This window comes from Tamandua tetradactyla, chromosome 3, assembly GCF_023851605.1.
Source record: "Tamandua tetradactyla isolate mTamTet1 chromosome 3, mTamTet1.pri, whole genome shotgun sequence".
Lineage (NCBI taxonomy): Eukaryota > Metazoa > Chordata > Mammalia > Pilosa > Myrmecophagidae > Tamandua > Tamandua tetradactyla.
Window position 1 is genome coordinate 119,420,343 of NC_135329.1, and position 14,535 is coordinate 119,434,877.

General features: G+C 37.7%; 1 protein-coding gene and 2 pseudogenes across 24 annotated transcripts in view; all 3 read left to right on the forward strand.

Moving 5' to 3' along the window:
- Positions 1-14,535, forward strand: part of LYPD6 (LY6/PLAUR domain containing 6) — a 252,582-nt gene that overhangs the window by 206,070 nt on the left and 31,977 nt on the right. The gene's annotated exons all lie outside the window — the stretch shown is intronic.
- On the forward strand, positions 8,413-9,655 carry LOC143676313 (vasculin pseudogene; annotated as a pseudogene).
- LOC143676314 (EEIG family member 2-like) lies at positions 10,334-12,242 on the forward strand (annotated as a pseudogene).

A 14,535-nucleotide genomic window follows, 5' to 3' on the forward strand; every position in this document is an offset into this window, starting at 1 on the left:
AGTATGTGTTAAGATCATGTGCAGTTTGAGATTAAAGCCCCATCATACTGCTGAGAATCTCTAGAGAAAAGATGAATCTTCCTCAGCAGAGCATGGATTTCAGTTAACTATTAGATTAATTGTGAACGCTTGTCAGTAGTCTTTCATTTTGCAGCTCCCAGAATATACTAATAGAGTGAGTAGTGTTTTGGGATTTACTACTGGAATGTAAATTGTGGGAGAGATTAATAAACAGTCCTGCCCATCCTGTTTTTCTCATGGAAGAGAGAGGTGAAAAACCCAGCCCTGGCTACTAGAGAGTAGACAAGTTCTTTTACTGTGCATTGTAAAATCTTTGTTTTTAGTACTTGGTTGAACTTTTATAACGGAACAAACGCCATGTTCATGAAAAACAATGTATTGGCTTGATCAAAATGTAAAACTTTTTTGTATCAAAGGACATTATGAAGAAAGTGAAAAGACAACACACAAAATGGGATAAAATATTTGCAAATCATATCTCTGATAAGAGTTGAGCATCCAGAATCTACAAAGAGCTCTTACATCTCTATAACAAAAGTAACACGGTTTTAAAATATGTGTATATTTCAGTGCTGGTATTGAACATTTTTTTCATATGTGTTTTGGGCCTCTGTATATCTTTGTAAAAATGTCTATTCAAGTTTTTTGCTTGTATACACACACCACACACACACACACATCAATATGATTAAAGGGGTAAATGTTAGATTAAAAAAACTTAGTTTAACCTTTTATGCCTGATTTTTATGAAAACCTACAACTTTTCTTTAACTACAAAAAAAAGGAAAAAATATCAGCATCAGTAACCATCAGGTAAATGCAAATCAAAGCACAATGATATACTATTTCACAACTACCTAGTAGTGCTTAAATGAAAGGAAGATAAAAGGAATATGTGTTGGTGATCATGTGGGAATTGGAACCCTGATACATTGCTGGTGGGAATGGAAAATGGTGCAGTCGTCTGTGGCAGTTCCTCAAAAAATTAATCATAGAAGTACCAAAAGACTCAGCAAGTCTACTGGAAGGAAAATACTTGAGACAGAAAACATGTATTTACCCAAATATGTATATGAGAATGTTCACAACAGAATTATTCACAACAACCAAATAATAGAAACAACCCAAGTGTCTGTTGATGGATAAATAGATAAACAAAATGTGATATATCCTGTGGTAAATTATACACAATGGAGTATTATTTAACCATAAAAAGAATGAAGTATAGATTCTTACACAACAAAATGAATTTTAAAAATGCTAGGCTAAGTGAAAGACGCTAGACATAAAGGACCACGTATGAAATGATTCCATTTATATGAAATATCTAAAATAGGCAAATCCATAGTGATAGAATGAGGAGTAGCAATTTCCCCAGGATGAGGATGGGTGGGGATGAGGATGGGTGGGGATGAGGAGGGACAGCTAATAGGTGCAGGATTTCTTTTGGGGCTGATGGAAATGATAGTGGTGATGCAAAACTGGGAATCGCTAAATACCACCATTGTGCACTTTAAAATGGTTATAATAGTGAATCATATGTTATGTGAATTTTATCTAGATAAGTTTTTAATTAAATAAAAATAAAACTTTAAAAAAAGCAATGTGATGTTTGAAAGGATTAATAACGTACTGGAGACAAATCTTGAGTGCCATTCCAGATTCCTGTGACTAGCTCCTTCTGTCTCTCTCTTTCTTGGTCGGAGGTTCGTTCACACTGGGTGAACCTGCTGCTCTCACTACTGGATGACCAAATGATGTCAAATGTAGGGGAGTAAGTTCCTTAACAGTGAGCCTTGATCAGTGGGAAAGAGACAGGAAGGAGACATGCAGATAAATTCTCCCTCCTTTCTCCTTCTATGGCCTTCACTGAGGTGCAATCCATACCTCTCTGCAGATTGTTGTGTGTGAGGCCTAAGAACCTAGGAGCACAGTGCTTTATCCTTTCTACCTTCACCTCTCTCTCTCTCTCTCTTTCCTTTTATCCTCGTTGTCTTGGGCTTGTACCTCTGCAATGAAGTGTTGCAGCATAATCCTTGCCCCGGGTTCTAATGTGAAGAGGATCTGGACTAAGACACTAAGGGAATGGGAAAAGGGAAAGGAGAACATTCTGTTAAATAATGATTCTATTATTTTAGAAGAGATACGGGTGTTTTTAGGTTATTTTATTGGCTTTAGGTGAAAAGATGACTGCCTAAAAAGTAGAATTATTTTGCCACATTCATTCTTTGAAAAGCAGTATTAAAAGGATTTCTCCTCCTTATAAAAGTAACATATTTTCATTACAAATTTTTAATATGCAAATTTACCAAAAAGAAGAATATTAGGGTTATCTAAAAACCTACATCATTTTGGAGTTTGTCCTTTCAATCCTTTGTCTAATCATACATAAGACTAGAAAATACATAATTTTTCTTTCCAAAGGAGAAACTGTTTCATGAGTAAAATGTGTTGAGATAGTTACAATTCATTTACTTGAAGAATTTGGAAATTCTAGCGTTAAACAAATAACCTTCATGGTTAAAAGAGTAGCCGACACCCCTACCCTCCAGTTTGAAAGCCTGTGCTAAATAAATCAGACTGAAAGTATCAAACTTGCCCATTTCTGTAATAAGTAGAAATGGTTCTCTTTTAATAAATGAATGGTTGCTTTCATGTAATCTGTGAAAACTCACCATCAGCGGGGCTGTATGTGCCTGGAAAGGGATAAGGGATACAAGGTGACATGCCGTGACCTGTGCTCCCTTAACCTTTATTATAAAAGTAAAATCTAAATAAAGCACAAGTAAAAGGATTATGGGGGTGAACAGGGGCCTTGTAGGGTAGCCTGGGGGAGATGTAGGAACTTGTGGAGAGGAACACCCCACCTGTTGCCTTCCTTCTTGTTTGCAGCAAAAAGTTTTTTATTTTGATGAAGTCTAAGTTACTGTTTTTTTTTAAATTTCATTTCTTGTGCTTTATCATGTCAAAGAATACATTGCCAAATCCAAGGTCATGAAGATTTGCCCCTATGTTCTCTTCTAAGAGTTTTATGATTTAGCTCTTATATTTAGGTCATTGATCCATTTTGAGTTAATTTTTATGTATGGAAACTCCTCTAATTTTGAGGTGAATAATTTATAGCCCTTCTCCAACCAGGACTATTTGTCCCCACCAAAGGAGAGACACTGCAGACATTTGTCCCCACCAAAGGAGAGATACTACATTTGCAAACACCAGTTAGCGGTATGGTGGGGGCCGGGAGCGGGTTGCAGATTAGACAACTTCAGCACATGATTGAAAGAAAAAAAATGCACAGATTATAGTGGAAGAGAAATTAAAATTATAACTATACCGCATAGTTTTAAAAATATTCTTTTGCGAAAAAGTAAGTGGGACATAAAAATGTACCGTACATAATCTTCAATGATTTAAATTTAAATTTTATTGTCAGTTTACTGTTTAGTTCACTTTACTATGAAGATCAGTTTCCAGATACTTGACATTATTAAGAAGTTTTAAAATATTACTGCAAGATCCCCTTCCTCCCCACAGATTATATTTTGGGTCATAAAGTGGATATGATAAGAGTAAACATGACTTGAATTTAAGCTTTCTTCTGAGGCATGGACCTGGATTATTATTTACCTATTTTTAGCAGATGTGACATTATCATCATTCATCTCAGATGGCAAAACACAGAATGAATTAGTGGGAGAATTACCAGAGGCCAGGAGACCATTCCTGAGGCATTAGCAGAGTCTGAGGCAGATATTCATCACCTCCGCACAGGTTTACTGAGTCCTTTCTGTCATCAGATTCTGAGCCAGGGAGAGAGGACGATCTGGGCAGAACACCTGCCCTGAGGATGGCAGCCCTGTGACCCAGGAAGGAGGGTACAGCACTCAGTAGCACTTTCAGGTCATTTACAACATTAAAAACTATGTATATAAAGCAACAATGTAACTATGACATAATGGGAAATATTATATAAGTAAAACCCTGCCTTTATGTCTTTACTTTCAATTTTCCTTTCCAAGCTTTGTCTGCATCCATTTTTTTCACTTTAATTGTACAGTTACAGTCATGAGGTTCATACAGTTTCAATCTCTCTCTCAAACTTAACCCTGCTGCAGACTATAAAGAGCAGGAAGTTTTGCTGGCAGCTCAGTCAGGTCTCCTCGGGGTGTCATACACATGTATCCCTCAGGCTCAGCCTTACTCTGTCAAAACATCACAGTGGCAGAGAAAAGTCAGAATTGACCCACACAGAAGGCTATGTGTGTTCACCTAACGTGAGATCATGTTTGTTTCTTGACACTTAACTGCTACCTGGGTGAGGGAAAGTCACTGTGGATTGTTGTTTTTTTCTTCATCATATTGTTATTAAGTGATGGAGCAACTCATTTTCTCCTTGAATGCAAGTTTGTTCAGGACACCAAATTGTAGGCAGATGGTGCAGTATGGGTACAATTGGCAAGGCTGGTATCAAGCTGTTACAGGGTGAGGACAACTCTGCTCTATTTTCTACATTTGTCTATTTTACTTTTAATAGTGAATACATTAATCCATCTGGACCTAATTTTCGTGTATCATGCATTGCTTGGTTTCGGTTGATTTTTTTCACATTTTTAAATCGTTCTACTATTATTCATTTAATATTTTCTGATTCTGTAATTGTGAAAAATTCCTGATCCTATAAATAGTTGGGTCTATTTCTGGGCTTCTTATGTTATTCCATTTTCTGTATTTGTTTTTATACTCTCTACTATACTGTTTGATTAATGTTATTTTGCAGTGTATCTGATATCTGATAGCATTAAGCCATATCTTCCTCTATTGTTTTCTCTTTCATAGAATATTTATTTTTGTCTGTTTTTACAAAGTAATTTTAGAATTATTTTATTATGTCATATTTTAAAATATTTTTGAATATTTGTATTAAACTCCTCAAATAAAATGTCCAAACTAAGTTCTATTCAGCCAGGTTAAGAGAAAATGGATAGGATACAGGGTAAGATGATGGCATAGTGAGGTGTGGAATTTAGTTCATCTTCCAGGGCAATTAATAAATAGCCAGGAATTGTATGGAACATCTGTTGGGGGACATCAGTGACCAAACAGACTACACCAGTCTTGAACAGGTGGAATGGATGGGATCCCATGCAGAACTGTAAGTCTCCCAAGCTACAGAGGCCAGCACCCCTCCCCCATGGGCACCACAGGCTGCTTCCCAAGAGAAGAAGAAACAAAACCTACTAGGAGCAAGGGCCGTAGCTCAACCAAGCTCCAGCTGCAGAACTAATTAACAGATTTGGACTGCTGAAAATAGGGCCCAAGCACAGATAAAGCTGGAGTAAGAACTAAAGGTACTGGGAGTTTTCATTCTGGCAGAGAGGGGGACAGGGCTGATGGGAAAAAAAAGCAAAAACAAAAATCAGAGGCTTTTTGAGTTGTACAGCACAAAATACTGGAAAAGAGCTGGGCCCCAAGAAAAGAGGGCATATAGATTCTGAAGACACAGAGAGGTGCATTCCAGCACTTGACTGGCAAACCTGGAGAGCTGGGTTCTGCCTCTGGAAAAGCTTTTTATCTTTTCTTTCTTTCTCTTTTTTTCTGTACTTCTTAACAGCTCATTAAATAGAACCGTGAGCACTCTCAGCCTTTAGCAGTACCCCAGGCAAGGGCAGAATTAAGGCATGTCTGAGAGACAAAGTAACTAGTCAGTGAATGGGAATAATTCCCCTAAAGGGTGTATCTTCCCCAAGAAAAGGAGGCAGGGCATAGCAAGAGCCAGAAAAACAAAAGCTGAGAAATTCTGATCAGTGAGACAGAAGCTATGCTAGAGGTCTAGAATAAGTTGAAATGAATGCCAAAGAACACATACAGAATAAAGCCAACCAACAAGAAAACCCTAGGTAAGAGTGGAAATGACCTCCAGAATAAACTAATTAAGGAAATCAAATACTTGGACACCACAAAAAATGAGTCATGTTAGAAAAATTAAAGATATGGCCCAAAGGAACAAACCTACAGTTCAAATGAGATACAGGAGATGAAACAACTAATTCAGGATGTTCAAACTGACATGCAAAATCACATCAAAAAACAATGAGTTAAGGGAAGATATGGCAAAAGATGATGGCTATAAAGATGACACTGAGTGAACATAAAGAAGAACTCGAAAGTTTGAAGAAACAAATGGCAAAGCTTCTGGGAATGAAAGGCACAATAACAGTGGAGAACTATAAACACAGATCTGAAGAGTCAGAAGAAAGGATTAGTGAACTAGAGGACAGGACATCTGAAATCCTATATACAAAAGAATAGATAGGAAAAATAATGGAAAAATATAAGCCGGGTCTTGGGGAATTAGATGACAACATGGAGCACGTAAATATACATGTTATAGATGTCCCAGAAGGAGAAAACAAAGTAAAATAGGCAGAAAGACTAATGGGAGAATTGTTCACTGAAAACTTCCCATCTCTGAAGAAAGATATAAAATTACAGATCCAACAAGTACAGCATGCTCCAAGAGCCCATGAATAAGAAAGTGGCTCTAACAGAAATACTAAAGGGAGATCTACAGATATATAGGAAAAGACAGAAGAGAGAAGTCTGGAGAAGAGTGTAGAAAGGAAGGCTATCAAAAAAGATAAAGAGAGGAAAAAAAATAAGACAAGACATGAAGTCTAAAAGACAAATGGTGGAAGAAAGTACTGGCTTTACAGTAATAATATTAAATGTTAATGGATTAAACTTCCCAATCAAAATACATAGACTGGCCATTTTGAGACTGAGGCTGGTTGTGGGGGAGGGAGAAGTGGCAAAAGGCGATTATTCAAAGTACCGAAAACCTCCTCCCAGGATCGAGAGCAGCAGCACCCCCAGGCCTCTGGTGGGGCAGAAGGTGATCAAATTTCTCAGATGTGAAAATCATCTAGGTTTTGTTAAAGGCCTGGGGGGTTGAAGTGGTCATTTTGGAATTACAGTGGTTTTGGATAATTTTGCTCCAGAAGTTTGTTAAAATTGGCAAGGATCATCTCTGAAGTGAATCGATAATAGTGAACAATTCTACTTAGAAAGAGACTCAGACACTTCTTCAGTATTCTGCTTCAAACAGTTTCTATAACTGGTTAAAGTATTTCAGCTGGTAGAATTTCTCCAGCTCCCCCTTTCCCCCTCCCCTGTTGTTGGTGTTCTTCACCTAAGACTGTAAGATGTTTATTTGTGTACTGAGTAGTTTCAAATTGCTGCTTAAATATTGCTGAATGTTCATGGCAATTTTTCATTACCTTTGCTAAAAGTTTTAGGAATTTTTTATCTCAATCCTTTTCATATCACAATGGGACAGTTTTTATAAATGAAAAAATTGAAAGAGTACTGAGTTTTTTCCTTTTATCTTTTATTTATGTGGAAATTTAAGATGTTGCCTTCCTCAGCAGCATGGTAGTATTGAAATAGCTGTGTGTCTCCCTGTATATGCTGAAGTTTAGGAATGTTTTTCAGATGTGAAATTTTCTTTTTGTTTTTGCTTTCTGGCTCATAAATTGGATATTTCATCTGGAGTACAACAGTGACAAGTACATGGAATAATAAAACAGCCTTCAGAAGACAAATTTTAAATTCAAGGAATTTGGCTAATTCTGGAGCTAGCTATATGAAAACTTTAAAACTGAAGTATGGGTAGCTGACTTGAAGTAACTCCATGCCAAATCATCTTAGGTTAAGATTCTTCAAAGAACTTGGATATTATTATAGAGGATACAAAATAAAATAACAATCTGGAAAACATAAAGATTACAGGAAAAGAACAAACACCTTCCTGTGTAGTCCTGTTGGAATTTGGACTTGCCATTGAGGAGTTGAAGCCTTGATTCACTGAGTTGGAGAGATTGGCTCAGCATGACTGCTCTAGCTTGGCTTAATTTTCCTACTCTACCATCATCAACAAAGTCATCATTGAATTTTGAAAAGCATTCTGAAAACTCTTCATGGACAGAAAATCGTTAGGATGTGAACTGTCGACACCACAACTCTTCAGATGGCTTTGTTTCTAGTACTGGGCTGTCCTAATGCAGGTAACTTTGGAAGGAAAGGAAAAAAGGATGGCATATGCATGGAAGAAATGGTACTGAAAATGTAAATCATCGAGGGGGGGATACCATGGTGGAAGTTCCCATTCTCATAGCAGTATTTTCCATTCTGGAGAAAAGCCAAGGGCTGCATGAAAACAGCATGCCTGACAATGAAATTGGGAGGAAAGAAGATAAGAGAGAACACAAATAATTTGAGGCTGAGGATTTTCCATCTTTAAATGCTGAATATGAGAAAGAACCAAATCAGAATAAATCTTTAGCTATAGGTATATGGGAATATCCTCTGAATCCTAAATCTAGAGATCCAAGAATGCTGGTCATTAAGAAAGGTAATACGACAAACTTATAGCTATCAGGATTCCCAGTAGTAGGAAATCTTCAGTCAGTTAGTTAAGAACAGGACTGGTCCAAATGTTTATGAAGGCTTAGTCCCTAAACCTGCTCCACCTACAAAACCTACACAATGGAAAAGACAGACTAAAGAAAATAAAGTTGGGACTTCTTTCCCTCCTGAGTCTACATATAGTGTTCACAATTTTAATACTTTCAAATCAGCTGTCAAGAATTTTAGTTCATCAGTGAATTCAGTGCAACAGTGTAATTGCTCAAATTCTTCTTTACCTGTTGATAAACTTAATCAGCAGGCTCGTCTGACCAAACTTACATGAATGTGCACCGATAAGAAAAGTGAATTATTGAAAAGGGACAGAGTAGAAGAGGAACAAGAAGATGAAAGCATTCTGGCTCAGAGAAGGATGACGACTTATTTAATTTGCATAAACAGCAATAGTACTCATCAAGAGAGGAATACAAACTGAAACTCTGATGAAAGTGAAATTCCACTAGAGAATGGTAATGCTTCAGTGATTTCCCAGTAGATCATTTGGTCTTCAACCTTTCCACAAACTGATGTTCTTTCAAGTTCACTTGAGGCAGAACACAGGTTGTTAAAGGAGATGGGCTGGCAGGAAGACAATGAAAATGATGAAACGTGCTCCCTTAACTGAGAATGAAGTGAGAGAATTCCAACTTATTAGTGAACAGTTACAGAAGAATGGTCTGAGAAAAAATGGTATTTTGAAAAATAGCCTGATCTGTGACTTCAAGTTTGGATCCTGGAAAAACAGCACTTTCAAACCCACAATTGAGAATGATGACACAGAGACAAGTAGCAGTGACACTTTAGATGATGATGATGTGTGAAGGATTTCCTAACAGCTTTAGAAAATTTAGTGTGATACAGCTCTCATATGTTTGGGGGTGAATTGTAAAAATGAAGAACTATAATTTATATAGTAAAACCCCCCATTAGAAGATGATTTTTGGTGGGGGGGACTTTAATAGGAAGAAATCAAGAATGTCGTGTTGTGCTGTGTTGAACATTATTTCTTTGTAAATGCGTGTTGTAGAAATGAGAACTTTGCTATATCCAACATTGACTTTCTTCATCACTGCAGCATTTCTCTGACTAGCAATGTGACGATGTGACAAATGAGATTTTCTCATTTAATAAAAAAAAATTGTGTAAAGTTTTGCAGAACTTTGTCTTAAAATGTTCCGGTGTTAAGAAAAAAGGCAGCTTACACACACACATATGCAAACACAAAATACATAGACTGGTGGTCAAAGATGGTGATTAAATGTACAAATATAAAAATGTTTTTGCATGAGGGAGAACAAATGAATGTCAACATTGCAAGGTGTTGAAAGTCGGATGGTTTACAGGGAAAAAATACAATTGATGTAAGCTACGGTCTATAGTCAACAGTAACGCTGTAATATGCTTCCACTGAATGTAACAAAGGCATTATGCCAAATCTAGCAGGGGCATGGGGGAGGAGTATGGATTCTTTGTGGAAAAAAAGGAAATATCTTCATATAGATTATGGTGTTGAAGACATGGCTATTTACTTAGGTTGAATTGAATGATGTGCGAATAAAACTGTTTAAAAATGAACAGAGAGATGGGTGGCAGCGAGCTGTATACCAAAAGGGTGTCCACTCCCCTGGAGAACTGTAGCACAACAGCTCCCTGTGGATGAGTGGGGTCTGTGCTTTGGCCGTGCTGTGCACAGTGAGAAGCAGCGGCAACATCCCTGACTGGCCTGCAGCGACCCCGACCATGGGGCTGGGTGGGCCCAGGGCTCAGCAGAGCTGAGGCAGCAGTGCACACCCCCCCACCCCCACCCCTTAGGTCTTACCCACATCCTGCTCACAGCTGACTGGTCCTCATGATGATGAAGAAAAAGAAGTCTATGTTTAAGGTGGACTGCAAGCTCAAGGAGCTCTCCTCAGTGCCCTTCATTGATGGAGTCCTCTTCTGCAAGATGCAGCTGCTGGATGGTGCAGCTTCACTGCAGAGTTCTCCAGGGAGTTGGTGCAAGCAATCTCTGTTCGCTGGAGAAATAAGTTCTCATTTATGTGCACAGTGAGTGCAAGTGCCACCACAGGCATCCCAGATCCTTGTATCTACAGATTATCTGGGAGAAAGGAATTAAAAGATGGAAAAGCCTATGCAAAGCTGGGCTTTGCAGATCTAAACCTGGCAAAGTTTGTTGGATCTGAAAATACGCTCATCACTGTTTACTGGAAGGCTATGATACCAAAAATACAAGATAGCATAATTCCATTCTTAAAGTTTTTGACAGTATGTAACTGATGTCTGCTGAGCTGTGTTTTAAAATGCCTCCTTCTACATCATTGTCTATACCAGTTGCTGGTGACTCTGACTCTCTGGAATAAGGTAGAAAAGGTGGAGAGACTCTCAAAGTTCATCTTGGAATAGCAGATCTTTCAGTGAAAAGTGCTTCTGTTTCAGATGAACTTGGTACCTGTGGACATTCCAGAACATAGAGCTCTGCCAACCAGCACTCAAAAGTATCAGGCTGTAAGAGTCACCCCCAAGAGAACCTTTTTGTTGCTCAGATATGACCTCTGTCTCTCAGCCAACACGACAAGCAAACTTATCGCCCTCCCCATCTCTGCATGGGACATGACTCCCAGGGGTGTGGACCTTCCTGGCAATGTGGGACAGAAACCCTAGAATGAACTGGGTCTTAGCATCAAGGGATTGAGAAATCTTCTTGACCAAAAGGGGAAAGAGCAAAATGAGACAAAATAAAGTGTCAATGGCTAAGTCGAGAGGTTATCCTGGAGGTTATTCTTATGCATTAAATAGATATCACCTTGTTAGTCAAGGTGTAATGGAGAGGCTGGAGGGAACTGCCTGCAAATGTAGAGCTGTATTCCAGTAGCCATGCTTCTTGAAGATGATTGTATAATGATATAGCTTTTGCAATGTGACTGTGTAATTGTGAAAACTTTATGTCTAATGCTTCTTTTATCTACCTTTTTGACAGATGAGTAAAACATATGGATTAAAAATAAATAATGGGGGAACAGATGTTAAAATACATTTAATAGATTGAAATGCTAGTGATCAATGAAAGGGAGGGGTAAGGGGTTGGTATGTATGAATTTTTTTGCTTTCTTTTTATTTCTTTTTCTGAATTGATACAAATGTTCTAAGAAATGATCATGATAAATATACAACTATTTGATGATATTGTGAGTTACTGATTGTATATGTAGAATGGAATGATCATATGGTAAGAATATTTGTGCTTGTTTGTTGTTATATTTTTAAAAAATTAATTAAAAAAAGTATCAGGCTATAGCACATGTTACTCCAGTCATCAAATTTCTCTGAGCTCTGCCACAGGAGAAATACCTCAGTGGGTAGGACATCAACAGGAATTAAAGGTATTCTAGAGCCACACATGAAATTGAGCAAAAACTAGTTGACCCAAATCTTTATTCACCTGATAAAGAAGATACAATATCAGAAAACCTCAACAGACAGCAGTGAAACAAGATTCAGTGGACCATCAACTAAAGTGAGTTGATGCCACCAGAGTGGATGCAGACGATATTGTGGGAAAAAATATTACAAAGTCAAGACTTCAGCTTAGATTTCAGTGCAAATGAAGAATGACTGAGGTTATTTGTTGGTCCTGAAGGAAGTATAACCTTTGGTAGTCACCATCTCCCAAACAGGGTGGGATCTGGAATTTATGAGTAAGTTGTGACCAACCGCTAAAAGTCAAGCTGGTGAACCAAAGCTTCCCTGTGATTTTAAGATGTGGGCAGTTGAGCTATCAAGGTACTTTATTCAAGCACTTACGAGAAAATGAACCTATTATAAAAATGAAGCATATTTATCTATCAAGAGGAAAGCTAACAGTGATTTCTTCTCTGAAAGTGCTTGCCACCATGTCTTTGCCACCCACCAAAAGGGAATATTTGCATGGAGGTATCAAGGCAGTGTACCCAGTGTGTGTGCTGTGGTAGCTGCACATGGTAATGACAAGCCTGATTTTTCTTTCAGAACACCCAGTGGAGTACACATCTGACTATAGTTTGGTATTAAAGTATAGAATTTGTGACAGATATACAGTGGATTTGGGCTCAACTTATGTTTTTTTGATAAACTTTGAGAGTCTGTAAATGAATGTAATTTAAACTAAATTCTATCAAACTGTTATAATTCCTATTAAGAAAATCTTTACTACCTACAGTAGTATTATTAAATATATATACTAAATTATATATTTATACTAAATATAGTATACTATATATTTATATATAGTATAAATATATACTATATTTAGTATATTATACTAAATTTACTTACTCTTTTTGGTGTATAATTGATATAAAGTATGGGTGTTTCTGCTTTGGGAAAATGTTATACTACAATTTAAACATGTAAAATGCTTTGCAGTAATTCCACATGTATCACTCATGAATCAAATAACAAGTGTATTTGTCTGAAGAAAAATGAACAGAGAGAAACAAGTGATAGAGAAAATGTGGAGAAAGACATGTACCTATTCACTGTTGGCAGGGCAGATGAAGAAAGTGTGGAGAAAGAGATGTACCTGTTCACTGTTGGTAGTGCAACTCCAGAGGCCAGTGTGGTGGTTCCACAGGAGGCTAGGGATGGGGTTGTCATATGATCCTGCTACCCTGTTGCTAGATATATACCTGGAGGAACTGAGAATGGGGACACAGATGGACATTTGCACACTGGTGTTTATGGCAGCAGTGTTCTCAATTTGCAATGGATGGAGGTGGCCTAAGTGTACATCAATTGAGGAATGGAAGGGGGGAACTATAGTGTATAGATACAATGGACTACTGAGCAGCTGCAAGAAGGAATGAAGTTGTGAGATATGCAACTAGGTAAATGAAACTTAAGGACTGTACGTTGAATGAAACAGAAACAAAAAGACGAATATTTTCATGCCTTACTCATATGGACTAACTATAATATGCAAACCAGGAGAACTGAAGTCAAGAGCATGGGTTATCAGGTTGGGGCCTATTGTAAAGATTCCTGGATTGTAAGCTCTTAAAACAGCAGTCGCATCTTTTCCAACTGATATTGGTAAATTCTATTAGTAACAGATATTTTAAAATTCTGAGATGCTGAGCTACTTGTGCATAACGTGGTCATTCCCTGAAACTTTGGATATTTATGTGACATCTGAGACTCAGAGTTAGTGCTCTGAAGCTATGAAAGTCAGCATTACCCATACAGCAACTGTTTGAAAAGTTTAAAAAGTGATCGGACTTTGACTAGAGATATAAATGAAATTGATCTGGATAGGACTGAGGTAAATCAGAATACAGGATAAAGGATGATAGTGACAATTTTAAACTTCAACTCCTGTGTGAGACCAAAGGAAAGGATGTTTATTTGGTGTTAAATTTGTATTTTTGGTAGCATATTATCTATTTTACCTTGTATGGTCAGTTTATTCAAATGCTATAATTACATGGAATCTTGAATAGGGAGTGAGATCTTGTTGGTTTGTACAGGAAAGCATGATGCCTTGATACATCACAGAGAAATCTGTCCAGAGAATAAAAAAAAAGTATTTGCAAAGTCTCCTTGGGGGGCTGGGTAGAAAGGAAAAAGTATTAAATTTCCCCATTGTGGGGAATTCCTAATGTTCTTGCAAACAGTGGGACAACTAATTCATTGGGCTGAGCTCTCGATCTTGCCCCCATGAAACTTATTACTGCAGAAGAGATGCTAAACCTACTTAGGATTATGCCTAAGAGTCACCCTCAGAGAACCTTTTTTGTTGCTCAGATGTATCCTCTGTCTCTCTAAGCCAACTCTGTAGGTGAAGTCACTGCCCTCCCCACTATGTGGAACATAAATCTCCTGACAGTGTGGAACATGACATTCCCGTAATGTGGGAAGAGCCAGGACCTGGAATCATGGGATTGAGTTAGTGCTCAAAAGGGGAAAGAGAAAATGAGACAAAAAAACGTTTCAGTGGCTAAGAGATTTCGAACAGAGTCAAGAGGTTATCCTGGAGGTTATTCATATGCATTATATGGATATCCTTTTTTTGTTGTT